This window comes from Prionailurus viverrinus, chromosome B4 (genome assembly GCF_022837055.1).
Source record: "Prionailurus viverrinus isolate Anna chromosome B4, UM_Priviv_1.0, whole genome shotgun sequence".
NCBI classification, from domain to species: domain Eukaryota; kingdom Metazoa; phylum Chordata; class Mammalia; order Carnivora; family Felidae; genus Prionailurus; species Prionailurus viverrinus.
In genome coordinates, this window is record NC_062567.1 from 112,091,592 (window position 1) to 112,105,770 (window position 14,179).

Consider the following 14,179-nt stretch of genomic DNA (forward strand, 5'->3'; position numbering starts at 1 on the left):
CTTCTGCCCATTTCTTAATTGGATTATTTGTTTTGGGGTTGTTGAGTTGTATAATTTCTTTATACATTTTAGATACTAACCCTTTATTAGATATGTCATTTGCATGTATCTTCTCTATTCAGTAGGTTGCCTTTTAGTTCTGCTGATTGTTTCTTTTGCTGTGCAGAAACTTTTTATTTTGATATAGTCCCAAAAGTTTATTTTTGCTTTTGTTTCCCTTGCCTCAGAAGACATATATAGAAAAATGTTGCTATGGCTGATGTCAGAGACATTACTATCTGTGCTCTCTTCTAGGATTTCTATGGTTTCAGATCCACATTTAGGTCTTTAATCCATTTTGAGTTTATTTTTGTGTATGGTGTAAAAAACAGTCCAGTTTCATTTTTTGCATGTGGCTGACCAGTTTTCCCAAAACCATTTGCAGAAGAGACTGTCTTTTTCCCATTGGATATTGTTTTCTGCTTTGTCAAAGATTAACTGACCACATAATTGTGGGCTTATTTCTGAGTTTTCTATTCCATTGATCTATGTGTCTGTGTTTGTGTCAGTACCATACTGTTTTGATTACTATAGCTTTGCAATATAACTTGAAGTCTCAGACTGTGATACCTCCAGTTTTATTCTTTTTCAAGATTGCTTTGGCTATTTGGGGTCTTTTGTGGGTCCATACAATTTTAGGATTGTTTGTTCTAATTCTGTGAAAAATGCTGTTGGTATTTTGGTAGGGATTGAATTAGATCTGTAGATTGTTTTGGGTAGTACAGACATTCTACCAATATTTGTTCTCCCAATCCATGAGCATGGAAGGTCTTTCCATTTCTTTGTGCCATGTTCAACTTCTCTCATCAGTGTTTTAGAGTTTTGAGTGTACAGGTCTTCCACCTCTTTGGTTAGGATGTCTTATTATTTTTGGTGCAATTATAAATGGGATTGTTTTCTTAATTTCTCTTTCTGATGCTTCATGTTTAGTGTATAGAAATGCAACAGACTTCTGCACATTGATTTTGTATCCTGCAACTTCATTCATTTATCCATTCTAGTAGTTTGTTGGAGTCTTTCAGGTTTTCTATATATAGTATCATGTCATCCGCAAATAGCGAAACTACTACTTCTTTCTTACCAATTTGGATGCCTTTTATTTCTTTTAGTTGTCTGATTGCTGTGGCTAGGACTTCCAGTACTATGTTGAGTAAAAGTAGTAAGAGAGGACATCTTTGTCTTGTTCCTGATCTTAGGGGAAAAGCTTTCAGTTTCTCACCATTGAAGATGATGTTAAATGTGGGTTTTTCATGCAGGGACTTTATTATGTTGAGGTATGTTCCCTCTGAACCTACTTTGTTGAGGGTTTTTATCATACATGGATGCTGTACTTTGTCAAATAATTTTTCAGCACCTACTGAAATGATAATACGGTTTTTATCCTTTATTCTATTAATGTGATGTATCACCTCGATTGATTTGCAAATAATGAGCCACCCTTGCAACCCAGGAATAAATCCCACTTGAGTGTGATAAATGATTTTTTTAATGTATTGTTGGATTCAGTTTGCTAGTATTTTGTTGATCATTTCTGCATTTATGTTCATCAGAGATATTGTCCTGTAGTTCTCTTTTTTGTGTGTGTGTGTGATGTCTTTATCTGGTTTTGGTATCAGGGTGATATTGGCCTCATAGAATGAATTTGGAAATGTCTTTCTTCTATTTTTTGGAATAGTTTGAGAAGAGTAGGTATTAACTCTTATTTAAATATTTGGTAGAATTCACCCATGAAGCTGTCTGGTCCTGGACTTTTGTCTGTTGGGAATTTTTTTATTACTGATTCAATCTCTCCTAGTAATTGGTCTGCTCAGATTTTCTACTTCTTGCTTCAGTTTTGGTAGGTTATATGTTACTAAGAATGTATCTATCTTGTCTAGGTTGTCTAATTTGTTGGCATATCGTTTTTCATAATATTCTCTTACAATTGTTTGTATTTCTGTGGTATTGGTTGCTATTTTTCCTCTTTCATTTGTGATTTTGTTTGAGTCCTCTCTCTCTCTCTCTCTCTCTCTCTCTCTCTCTCTCTCTGATGAGTCTGGCTAGAGGTTTATCAACTTTGTTGATCTTTTCAAGAACCAGCTCCTGGTTTCATTGATCTGTTCTACTGATTTTTTAGTTTCTGTATCATTTATTTCTGCTCTAATCTTTATTTCTGCTCTAATTATTTCCTTCTTTCTGTTGGTTTGGGGTTTTGTTTGTTATTCTTTTTCTAGCTCCTTTTGGTGTAAGGTTTATTTGAGATTTTCCTGGCTTCTTAAGGTATGTCTGTATTGCTATAAACTTCCCTCATAGAACAGCTTTTGCTGCATCCTAAAGGTTCTGGACCACTGCATTTTCATTTTAATTTATTTCCATGTACTTTTTTATTTCTTCTTTGATTTCTTGGTGACCCATTCATTTTTTAGTAGCATGTCATTTAATCTCCATGTATTTATAGTCTTTCCAGATTTTTCCTTGTGGTTGATTTCTAGTTTCACAGCATTGTGGGCAGAAAAGATGCATGCCACGACTTTGATCTTTTTGAATTTGTTGAGGCTTGTTTTATGGCCTAATATGTGATCTATTCTGGTCAATGTTTCATGTGCACTTGAAAAGAATATGCAGTTTGCTGTTTTAGGTTACAATGCTCTGAATATATTTGTTAAATCTATCTGGCTCAGTGTGTCATTCAAAGACACTGTTTTCTTGTTGATTTTCTTTAATTTTTTAAAATATTTATTTTTGAGAGAGAGAGAAACAGAGCACAAGTGGGGGAGGGGCAGAGAGAGAGGGAGACTCAGAATCTGAAACAAGCTCTGAACTGTCAGCACAGGGCCCAACGCAGGGTTTGAACTCAGGAACCATGAGATTATGATCTGAGCAGAAATTGGACATTTAACTGACTGAGGCACCCAGGCACCCCTCTTATTAATTTTCTGTTTGGGTGATTTGTCCATCAACATAAGTGGGGTGTTAAAGTCTCCTACAATTATTTTACTACTATCAATTAATTTCTTTATGTTTGTTATTAACTGTTTTATGTACTTGGGTGTTTTCATGTTGGGTGCATAAATATTTATAATTGTTATATTTTCTTGGATTCTCCCCTTTATTATTATACAGTGTCCTTCTTTGTCTCTTTCTACAGTCTTTGTTTTAGAGTCTATCTTGTTCAATATAAATATTGATACTCTGGCTTTCTTTTGACATCCATTTGCATGATAAATGCTCTCCATCCCCTCAGTTTCAATTTGCAGGTGTCGTTATTTCTAAAATGAGTATCTTATAGGCGATCTATAAATGGATCTTGTTTTTTTTTTATCTACTCTGTCTGCCTATGTCTTTTGATTGAGTGTTTAGTCTATTTACATTCAAATTAAGTGTTGATAGACATGAATTTATCATCATTTGTTACTTGTTTTGTGGCTGTTTTTGTAGTTTTTCTCTGATCCTTTCTTCTCTTGCTCTCTTTCATGGTTTGCTGGGTTTTTTTAGTGATATACTTGGATTCCTTTCTCTTTATTATTTGCATATCTACTAGTGGTTTTTGATTTATGGTTACCATTAGGTTCATATATAAAATCTTAGATTTTTGCATCTATTTTTAAGTAGACATATTATAAAGCATAATTATTATTGAAGAGTTCATTAATAAACTTGTATCCCACTTACGTCGTTTTAATTCACCTGTTCTTATAATTATGCTTGAGTTGCTCATGAAAATTTCATGAGACATTAAACAAAGCTAGCCATCATTGTAAGTTATTTTTCTTGTTGGAAAATCAGGCAACTTTCAAACAAATCACAGAAGCAAAGAATCTAAAAGTTAAACATTTGGTTCTTCCCCCCTTTTTTCTTTTTTTTCTTTTTTGTTTTTTACTGCCATGTTGACATGCATCAAGCAATTTATTTTTATTGTACATTTTATTCTTAGGGTAAGTTTATAGTTTTATAATTTTAAACATATAGTAGAGGTAATATAAGCTTGTTTGACTGGTAAATCTAGGTAGGAAAAATTGTATATCCACATTATAATTAATCTTCAGAATTCTGAGGGCACACCTATTTAATTTTACCAACCATTTTTTAAGTAGCTTTATTTACCAAAGAATATCCCTGATCATGTGAACCTAAAACACACACACACACACACACACACACACACACACACACACACATTGGTTAGTATCTTTATATCTGAGAGTTTTAAGATAATTAATTTATGTAAGTACCCACTTGCCTCTAAACCAATTTGAGTAGAACTCATCTGGGGGATTTTATAAATTAATTTAGTAATACCAGCTGGAGATGGAAAAATACCACTTGTAAATAACATACAGACATACATACACATGTACATAAACATATATTCAAATAGAGATTTTTTTTTTAGCTTTCATTCTAAAATTTTAGGCTTAAAGTTAATAAAACATAGTAATACAAACTCACTGGTTTATCTCCACTTTATGTTTTTATCTGTATTGTATTTCCAGCAAATGGACAAGTTAAGGTTACCTGTATGTCAATATTTGTGGAGAAGACTTAACATTTTCTTTTGCTCTGAATGTAAACTAAACTTTAGGCTGGTGACTACAGAGACATCTAGCAGCTGTCTGGATATCTCCAGTGTACATATGAGTGGACAAAACAGCTATCTCTGGTTCCAGCTTTTTTTTTCTCTCTTTTCAGTCTCAGGTGGTTGCTTTTAGAGGTCCCAGAGTCTCCTGAGAGCCCCCGAGGGAGGATAGGTGGCCTAAAATTCAAGTGGCTGTAGGGAGTTGAGAGGATAAGGTGAGAAGGGAGAAGTCTGGCAAGGTTGGACAGAGGAATAAAGGAAGAAGGGGTGTGAGGGGGAACATATAAAAGGATTCAAGGATTCAGTGTTTTCTCTCCAGAAGATGGTAAGAGGAGGAAGGAGGAGAGACACAATGGAGGAGAGGCCTTAGAGGAACCAGTCTGGGGAGATCTCAGGTTTTCCAAAGAGGCCAGTGGAGCTCTACATTGTCCTCAGCAAAATCATGCTAACAAGAAAAGAAGCAGATGAGTTGGCAGAGCTCATAATTAATAGAGGTACAAGAAGGGGGGGGGTTTCAGTCAACTGAGACGTTCCCATGGGAGAAGCAGAATCCAATGAGGACAACAGAGAGGCCTCACAGAGAGCCAAGAAGAAAAAGACTTCCAGCCCATAGAGGTAGGAAATAATCCCCTCTCAGGAAAGAGATCCAGAAAGAAGAGACTTCCAGCTCAGCAGGTACCTTTCAAGGAAGCCTGGGACTCCAGCTCATCTTCTTACAAATAGAGAAATGTAGGACTATACCCCGGCATCTGTTTGTCTGGGACTCTAAATCAGCTTGTAGAGTATACTCAGAATCTTACAAGTCAAAATCTGTCCTTACCAGCTTTAACAACGTCTGTCTGTAGCACCGGTTCCAGAGTCAGACTCTCCATAGGATCCCCAACCTATCAGGCAGAAGGGAAGATAAAGACTTCAACATTGCATTCTTAAGGTCCTAAGTGGCCTTAAGATCACCCAGGGGCCCAGATGATGAATCTGATCCTATCTGAGTCACAGCACCATAACTGCTAAAGAAAAAAAATACTCGGGGCGCCTGGGTGGCGCAGTCGGTTAAGCGTCCGACTTCAGCCAGGTCATGATCTTGCGGTCCGTGAGTTCGAGCCCCGCGTCGGGCTCTGGGCTGATGGCTCGGAGCCTGGAGCCTGTTTCCGATTCTGTGTCTCCCTCTCTCTCTGCCCCTCCCCCATGCATGCTCTGTCTCTCTCTGTCCCAAAAATAAATAAATAAATAAATAAATAAATAAATAGGAAAAAAAAAAAAGAAAAAAATACTCAATGAGGCTTGCTAAAGAAGGGAAGGCAGACTTTATTCAGGACCATCATGATAGATACAGGGAATACCACAATGGGATTCTACAGTGGGGAAGAGAGACTGGGCTTGACTCCAAGTAGAGCATGGACAAGTGGGAATTTAAAGCCAAGGAGATAGTGGGGGGTAGTGGATGAAAACTTACTAAGGTATAAGAGGGGTTCTGGCTAAACCCACCTAATGGGATTCTTGCTGACAACAGGCCAGGATGATCAGACATCACCTGGGGGATGAAGAACCTGATCAGATAGCGAAGGTGATCAGATATCAAGAGTGAGTGGCTCTAGTTAAACTGACTTATCAAGGTTCTCACTAAAACTAGATTTTATAAGAACACACAAAGATGGGCCCAGAGGAAGGTCCAAGGGCCTGATTAACGTTTGCTCAAAGTACTTTTGTTAATGGGTTTATTTTAAAGAGGAAAAGAATAACAAAAATTGGAGATGGCATCCCAGATATAAAACTTTAGATTTTTCTAAATTTAACTCAAGGCCATCCCTGCTAGAATTCATTAAAAGTCTGGCCCCCTGAAAATCATGTAACTTTTTGTCTCCAGAGAGTTTAACAAGGCACCAGGATAGTCTCAGCCTTTGAGAGAAGTCCCAGAAAGGAAACAATCCAATAGAAAGAGGGAAGCATCACATTATAAGAATGTCAATAACCCATCATAATTTTCCTAACCCTAGTCCTCCACCCTAAATCACTTCTAGCAACTCAAGTGTCCTTAAAGTTGCATAAGTGACAAAATATACAGATTTGGCTGTTCTTTTCCTAGAATCTCATAAAAGAAGTTTCAGCCCTATGGCACATGATCAGGGAAGTCAATTATACTGGCTTTTCAGTCAGTGAAGCCTGGGTTCAAATCCTGACTCTTTAACTTAGCAGTGATCATGCACAGGTTTTCTAACTGTCCTTACATTGTTTTCTCAACTGTAAGCCTGGAGTCATTATTTTACCTAACCCACAGAGCTGCTTTGAAGGTGGGATAAAAATAATGCACCAAAGTGCTTAGCGAATTGCCTGTCATAGAGTCAGCACTTAGTAAATTGAAGATATGTGAGAAGAAGGGGTAGGTGAGGGGAACTGGGAAAGTCTAGAAAGAGTGTATAGCTCCTAAGAGATACAAGTGCCATGGGTTCCCAGGGATGAGTTAACTAGGCAAAGTAGCACACTTGCCAAGTCTCAAAAGAAATTAAGAAGCCTGGGGCACCTGGGTGGCTCAGTTGGTTAAGCCCTTAACCAACTGTGTGTCCATGATCACAGTGATCTCACAGTTTGTGAGATCAAGCCCCAAGTTGGACTCTGCACTGATAGCACAGAGCCTGCTTGGGATTCTCTCTCTCTCTCTCTCTCTCTCTCTCCCCCTCCCCCACTCATGCTTGCGTTCTCTCTCTTTCAAGAGAAATAAATCAATATTAAAAAAAAAAAAAAAAAGAGGGCACCTGGGTAGCTCAGTCAGTTAAGTATCAGACTTTGGCTCAGGTCATGATCTGAGTTTGTGAGTTTGAGCCCCACGTTGGGCTTTCTGCTGTCAGCTCAGAGCCTGCTTCAGATCCTCGGTTCCCGAACTCTCTCTTTGCCCCTCCCCTGCTTGCTCTCTCTCTCTCTCTCAAAATAAATAAATATTAAAAAGAAGAAGAAGAAGAAGAAGAAGAAGAAGAAGAAGAAGCAGCAGCAGCCTGAGAGAAGCCGGCCTGGGATTTACAGACAGAGTGGAAAGTGGCCCTATCCCCTTTGTGTTTTCTCTCCAGACATATGAGACAAGTTCACCAAGACAGAAGAAAGAAACATGGTGAGGGCCCCCTTGGCACTGCAGTGCGGGTTCTGCCTGAAGAGGCTGAGGGTGCTGAAACAATTCGAGATTGAGACTTTTGACTTGGGCAGGACATCTGCTCGTGAAACTTTCGGGCAGAGTGAAGCTTAGAAAACTGGTAAGAGGTTAAATAAGTGGGAATAAATCAAAAAACAGGACAGACAGACCAAAGGACACTTCACTGCCTTCCTGCCAGTTGTGAGCTACAGCCCATGAGACTGGCCTTGTTACAGATAGGATCATTTCTCACCGGAAAGTTCCCTGGCCTTGTTGAGCTTGGCCTCGGGTACTCAACATTCTCAGGCTTGGCATGGTTTTCTCCAGTAATATTTTCTCTTTCTGAAAAAAAAAAAAAAAATAGCAATACAGTAAAAAAAAAAAGTGGGGCGGGGGGGGATTATGTAGTGAGAATGCCAAAAAACGTCTGAGAATATGAATCACCAGAGAGAGAATTCCTGAATTTATTTTTCCTAACATTATTCTTATTAAGGAGAGATTTCCTTTTTGAGCCCCTGTATCTGTAATTCCTTAAAAACACTTTATTATGAAATTCTTGCTTGGGTTTCATTTTTTAATGTGTAGACATTTTGAATACCTGTTTCTGTCTCTGTGTGTTCTTTTCTCTCATGTGGCTGGGGGAAGAATTTCAATAGGCCCAGCCGGCGGAGATAGTAACAGCAACAAGTTATGCCCTTATACATTTTGGAGGCTGAGGTGTGAGGACTGCAGATCGTAAATACGATGCAGAAATTGGCCCATGTGTCCTATCTTGCAGCTTATGTAGTTGTAGCGACACATCTACCGAGGGCCCTGCTTTCCTGCCTCCACGAGGTGACCAAGAAGGAAAGAACAGAGAGCATCTGTAACATGCTCTATACATCTCCAGAGAGGGTAGTGCTGGCCTCAAGCATCCCAAAGGCCCACTAAGGAAACGTGGTCAAATCTCCCACTCAGTGTTACAGGAAACAGACCTAGAAAAGGGAGATGGGTATAAGTTTGCCAAGAAAGTAAATCATGCACATGAGATGTCAGGACCACTTAATGCACAGCAGATTTTCAGACCATTTCATTCACAGAATAAAATACACGGACTAACAATAGTATAGGAAAATGTTATATGTTTCAGTGGAAAACTATGCACGCCCTTCTACAGACTAATCTTTCAGGTTATGAGATTCTAGCTCTGTTCATTGTATTTTAATTATTTCGTAAAGCTTTGTAAGCTGTAGGTAACGGATAGATGTATAATTTTTATCCTGTCTGGTAGTGATTTAACTGACCAGCCCACCATCACCCCAACTGTCCTTAAAACTGGACAGAACAGTTTCGTCTCCATTTGCAATTCATCTCAACATTCCTTTACTTGTATCAATCCGTGTTTTGGTTTTTCCTTTGAAACAGTTGTTACAGGGTGAATAATGTCCCCCCTTCAAAAAAATGTTAAAGTCCTCACCCCCAGGATGTGTGAATGTGACCTCATTTGAAAATAAGGTCTTTACAGGGCACCTGGGTAGCTCAATCATGTTAAGTGTCTGACTCCTGATCTCAGCTCAGGTCTTGATCTCAGGGTCATGAGTTCAAGTCCTGCATTGGGTGTAAAGCCTACTGAAAAACAAAAAGAAAGAAAGAAAATAGGGTCTTTGCAAATGACTGAGTTAAGATGAGGTTATTAAAGTGGGCCTTAAACCAATATAACCGTGTCCCCTTATAAAAAGGGGAAATTTGGACAAAGACACAGACAGGCACATAAAATGGATGCCATATGAAAATGAGGGCAGATATGGGGATAATGCAACTCCCAAACTGGGGAAAAAGCACACCTTTTTTTGTTTTGTTTTGTTTTGTTTTAGTCTACATGTGATGCCTGGAACAACGGCAGCCATCTTGTGTTCATGGGAGCAGCTATTGTGACTAAAGACAAAATTTGCCACTCCAAACATGGAAGAGTAGAAAGAAGGTCAATTCCTGGGTTCTTGATAATATCCAAGGTAACCTACCCAGAGTCACACATAAGACAAAATCTGTACCAATTCAAACTCTAGACCTACTTTCTCTCCCATACCACTTACCTCCTCTGTGTTTATTAGTCAGTAAATGAAGGTTAATTTCTCCTACTTCTTACTGATGTTTGTTTTTATCCTTTAAAATGTCTTAGCTATAGAGCCTAGTGGTTAAGAGCAAACTTTGGTGTCAGGTGGACCTGGCTTTAAATTCTGCCTCTGTGTGGCCTCAACCAAGTCATTTAACCCCTTTATGTCTCAGTTTCCTGGAATACAGAATGGGGATAGATAGCAATTACTATGTTATATGGTTGTGATAGGACTAAGTGAAACTACACATTTAAAGTACTTATCACAGGTCCTGGCACATTATATTTGCACAGAAAAAATTGATGGTGTTTATGATTATTACTGTTATTGTGCCATGCATTATTACCCTACCTCTTCAATAGGCAGCCAGCATTTTCAATGTGAGGAAAGCACCTTGTTCCCCATACACAGAGTGGTTTCATCAATTCACACTCATTAGAGCCTCCCCTCTCCATGCTACAACTGGGAGCTCCTCCTTCTTCCTGCCCAGAGAGCCACCATCAAATGAGCCCAGCTCCCTGGGAGCATCTGTCATTCCTTGGTGGAGCCCAGCTTGGGTTTGTATAGACTCACATTACCCTCACACCCCACACCCCAGGGCCCTGACAGCTTTGATGCTCATGTGGCTGCCTGGCAGGAACAGAAAGATAAAACCCTACTTGTTTCCTCTCTCCACAATAAGACCTTTGGCAATTTAGAGGGACACAGATATAAAAGACTTGACTTTTTTTTTCTTTCTTTTCATTTTCCCCCCCAAAACAAATGGTGGTTTGTCCTTACCAGCAGCTCCTTCAGAGCCACATCAGCATCAAAGAGCATGAAATCAGCAGAAAGCCAAGGCAGGGTAGTTCTACCCTACCCACTAGGGAATTTGCTTGCTTACAGGACAAACAAAAAGGGAGGGGAAAGGGGAGCTTTGCGCAAAGAGCATCTCACTGGGGTGACCTAAGCTCACAGCCCCCACCCCATTTCCAAAAGCTTGTTTTTCTTAACATTTACTTTTTGCCACTTGAAGCTTGGCACACAGACCAGACAAGGACAATGAGGGACACAGAGAAAGGAAAGCTCAACTTGTCTCATGGATAAATCTTGAGTTGACTTGACATCTCATACTCCAGAGGGCTTACTGTGCCAACAATGGGTAGGCCTCTGTGCGTGGAGCATTCAGTTGGAACTGGCAAGTCTTGTGTCAAGCTCTGCTCTAAGTCCACATGACCATGTACGAATGGAGGAGGAATGAGAACAGTCTCCAGGGCCTATTGTTTCTGGAGTATGTCCTATGCGTTGGGTCTGTACCAAGTACCTAATATGTGGCAACCGTGGGGTAGGTAGGACTACTTTCCTCATTTACAGATGTGGACACCGAAGTGCAGAGAGATCAAGTCAGTTGTCCAAGGTCACATCCTAAGAGGCAGAGGCAGGACTCAAACTCAGATCCGCACCAAAGTATGTGTTCTTATCCAGATGTTGTAAAGCTGCTTTCCACAGGGATTGTGAGCAGACTGATAAATGCCAAGAAATATTCAGTTTTAGGGCATCTGTTATCTATTGAATTATGCCTCCAAAAAATGTTATGTTAAAGTCCTAACCCCTAGTACCTGGAAAGTACTATTTGTAAATAGGGTTTTTCAGATGCAAGCAAGTGAAAATGAGGACATACTGGATTAGGGGTAGGCCCTAATCCAGTGGCTGGAGTCCTTGTAAGGAAGAGAGATTTGGATGCAGATACTCATACAGGGAAGAGGCCATGTGAAGACGGAGGCAGAAATTGAAGAGATGCTACCACAAACCCAGGAACTTCAAGGATTGCTGGAAACCACCAGAAGCAAGGAAGGACCCTCCCCTAGAGCCTCTGAGAGAATGTGGTCTGGCCAACATCTTGATTTTGGACATCTGGTCCCCAGAACTGTGAGAATAAATCTCTGCTGTTTGAAGCCACTAGGTCTGGGACACCTTGTGAAGGCAGCCTTAGGAAATGAATATAGCATCAGTCTTTGTGAGTTTACAGAGAAAGAGGGGGAGGGTGACAGGAATTGTGGGGAGGGGAGAAAAAGGCAAGACAACTTTCAGACAAATTACATAAAGACTATATCTGGCATAGTGGCCTGTGGAACAGGGTGAGGATGCCAGCCACAAAAGGGAGACAGACAGAAGTGGGTGATGAAGGTATGGAAATGAGGGGTTTAAGGGAAGTGAAGGGGTGAAAAGGAGAGACAGAACCACAGCGAATTTGATGGGTCAGCTCCTTGAAAGGGAGAAGGGTCTGGCGATCTGGCATTCCCTGCCAGTAAGGGAAAGGATTGAGAAAGAACAGAATGCTGCCACACTGTCTGCCCCGTGACAATGACCTTGCCCCATGCCACTGCCCCAGCCTTCTCACACCTCAGTAGGGCTCTTACGTCAGACTGCTCTTCAGTTACTGCACTCAGGGAACATGTAGTTAGCACTCACTAAGTGACTGGCGCTGAAGAGGGTGTGGGCATGAAGACCAGAGAGCAGCACAAAGGAACAAGAAACTACGAGCCACATGATTTCTTCAACCTGGATTCCTCTTTGCCCCACTGTCAGCCTAGAAAGAATATACTTAGAACTCCTGCCCATCCCAACTTGGATGGGGGCATTAGCCCACCTCACTGGGCCCAAAACAACTTCCACACCCCTACAGTATAATGCTTAGACATTATACTGTATTTCTTTCTTTGTGTGTGTGTGTGTGTGTGTGTGTGTGTGTGTGTGTGTACACACACAGAAATATAGATAGATAGGGAGATAGATATAGACACATAGATATCTACCTATAGGTATAAATATAAAGATAGATGTAGAGATAGATAGATAGATAGATAGATAGATAGATAGATAGATAGGTAATTATAGATATAACGGCTGCTCCATTAGAATGTGAACTTCTGGAAGGCAATGCCCTATTCAACTCTATCGAGTCAGTGCACAACAGTTGGTCAGTAAATATTTGATCAATGAATGCCCAAGGTATTCTAGAACTCAAACAACAAAAAGTCTTAAGTAATAGGAAAACAGGCAAAGGACATAAACACACAATTTACAAAATAAAAGAAATATGAGTGGTTCTCAAGCACATGAAAAGATGCTTAAATACAGTCATAATAAGAGGCATACAAGTTAAAGCTATACTGAGGAAACATATTTCACCTCTTAGACCAGCAACAGTGTGACAAGATACTGGGTGGGAAGTTGTGGGGACACAAGCAGGCTCATACCTGCTCATAGAAATGACATAACCCATAAGAAGGTCCTTAGGCAATATCTACCCTCTGACTAGCAAGCATACTTCCAGTGGGTTCCTGTGGGATATCTCTCAGATAGACCTGCAAACTCAAAGCTGGAGTACAGACAAGCATTTTTGCAACAGCAAGAGATCTGAAGTAATTCAAAGGCCCTTCTCTAGAGAATTGGAAAAATAAACTGTGGTGCTTGAACAAGAATGAGAAAAATAAAAACTATATTTGTATTTGCCTAATTTGCATTAAGAAACACTGGCTGGAGAAACTAATGCCTGTGGCTACCTAAGTGGGAACAGGGGGCAAGGTCAATAGCTGGAGAGAGAGCAAGATTTTGCAAGCCATGGCTTTCACATCATGCTGATTCTTGAATTAGGCAAATGTATTAGATGATCAAAAAATAACAATAAATTAAATTTAAAGAGAGTATATGATATTAATAAACAACATGTAATAGAATATAAAATGTAATATGTGGAAGGCAGAGTTAGGAAGTTTCATGGCAGTACAGGAAATTTCATGGAAAAGAAACAAAAATGACTCAAAATTCAGAATAGATTAAAATTTCAAAATAGCATAAAATTTACCTATTACCAACTTCCCGGAAGACTAAAGAGGAGATCTATTTTCTGTAAGAACCAAAAACTGGGGTAAATAATACCAGTCAAAAACTCTTAAGCTACCTGAAGGAAAAGTCCACTGGTCACTGTGGGGAATTTCATATGCTCAGGACACAAGCTGCCTAACCACTCAATTCTCTCATTTTCCCTCTGACAATCTCATTGGAATTCCATTTATTTGCTAATTTCAGCCTCTCTCCCAAACCCAATATCCTCACATGTCTTGAACTTTTCTAGACTTTTCCATATCATCCATCAAAACCTTCCAAGATCTCTATCTCGATATACCTTTCACATTTTATTTAAAATCTAGATTGACTATCATAAGGATGTAATGTTCTGCCCAACCTAGGATACTATTACTCATTAAACCCCATAACAATCTCACAAGATAAAGACCATCATAATCCATTTTACTAGCATTTTACAGATGAGAAAAGGGAGCCTAGAGAGGTGGGGTGCTTTGTCCAAGGTTATCTGGTATGGAAAGGTGG

At 39.7% G+C, this 14,179-nt stretch overlaps 1 long non-coding RNA gene across 1 annotated transcript in view; it reads right to left on the reverse strand.

The window, feature by feature from the left end:
• LOC125169474 (uncharacterized) overlaps nucleotides 1-8,026 on the reverse strand; it is a 54,194-nt gene extending 46,168 nt beyond the window's left edge. The window contains exons 1-2 of the long non-coding RNA XR_007153694.1: nucleotides 7,966-8,026; nucleotides 5,415-5,478 (exon numbers count right to left, since the gene is read on the reverse strand). This is a non-coding gene — a long non-coding RNA (uncharacterized LOC125169474). The remainder of the gene's footprint in view (nucleotides 1-5,414; nucleotides 5,479-7,965) is intronic.
• Between the last annotated feature and the right edge of the window lie 6,153 nt (nucleotides 8,027-14,179).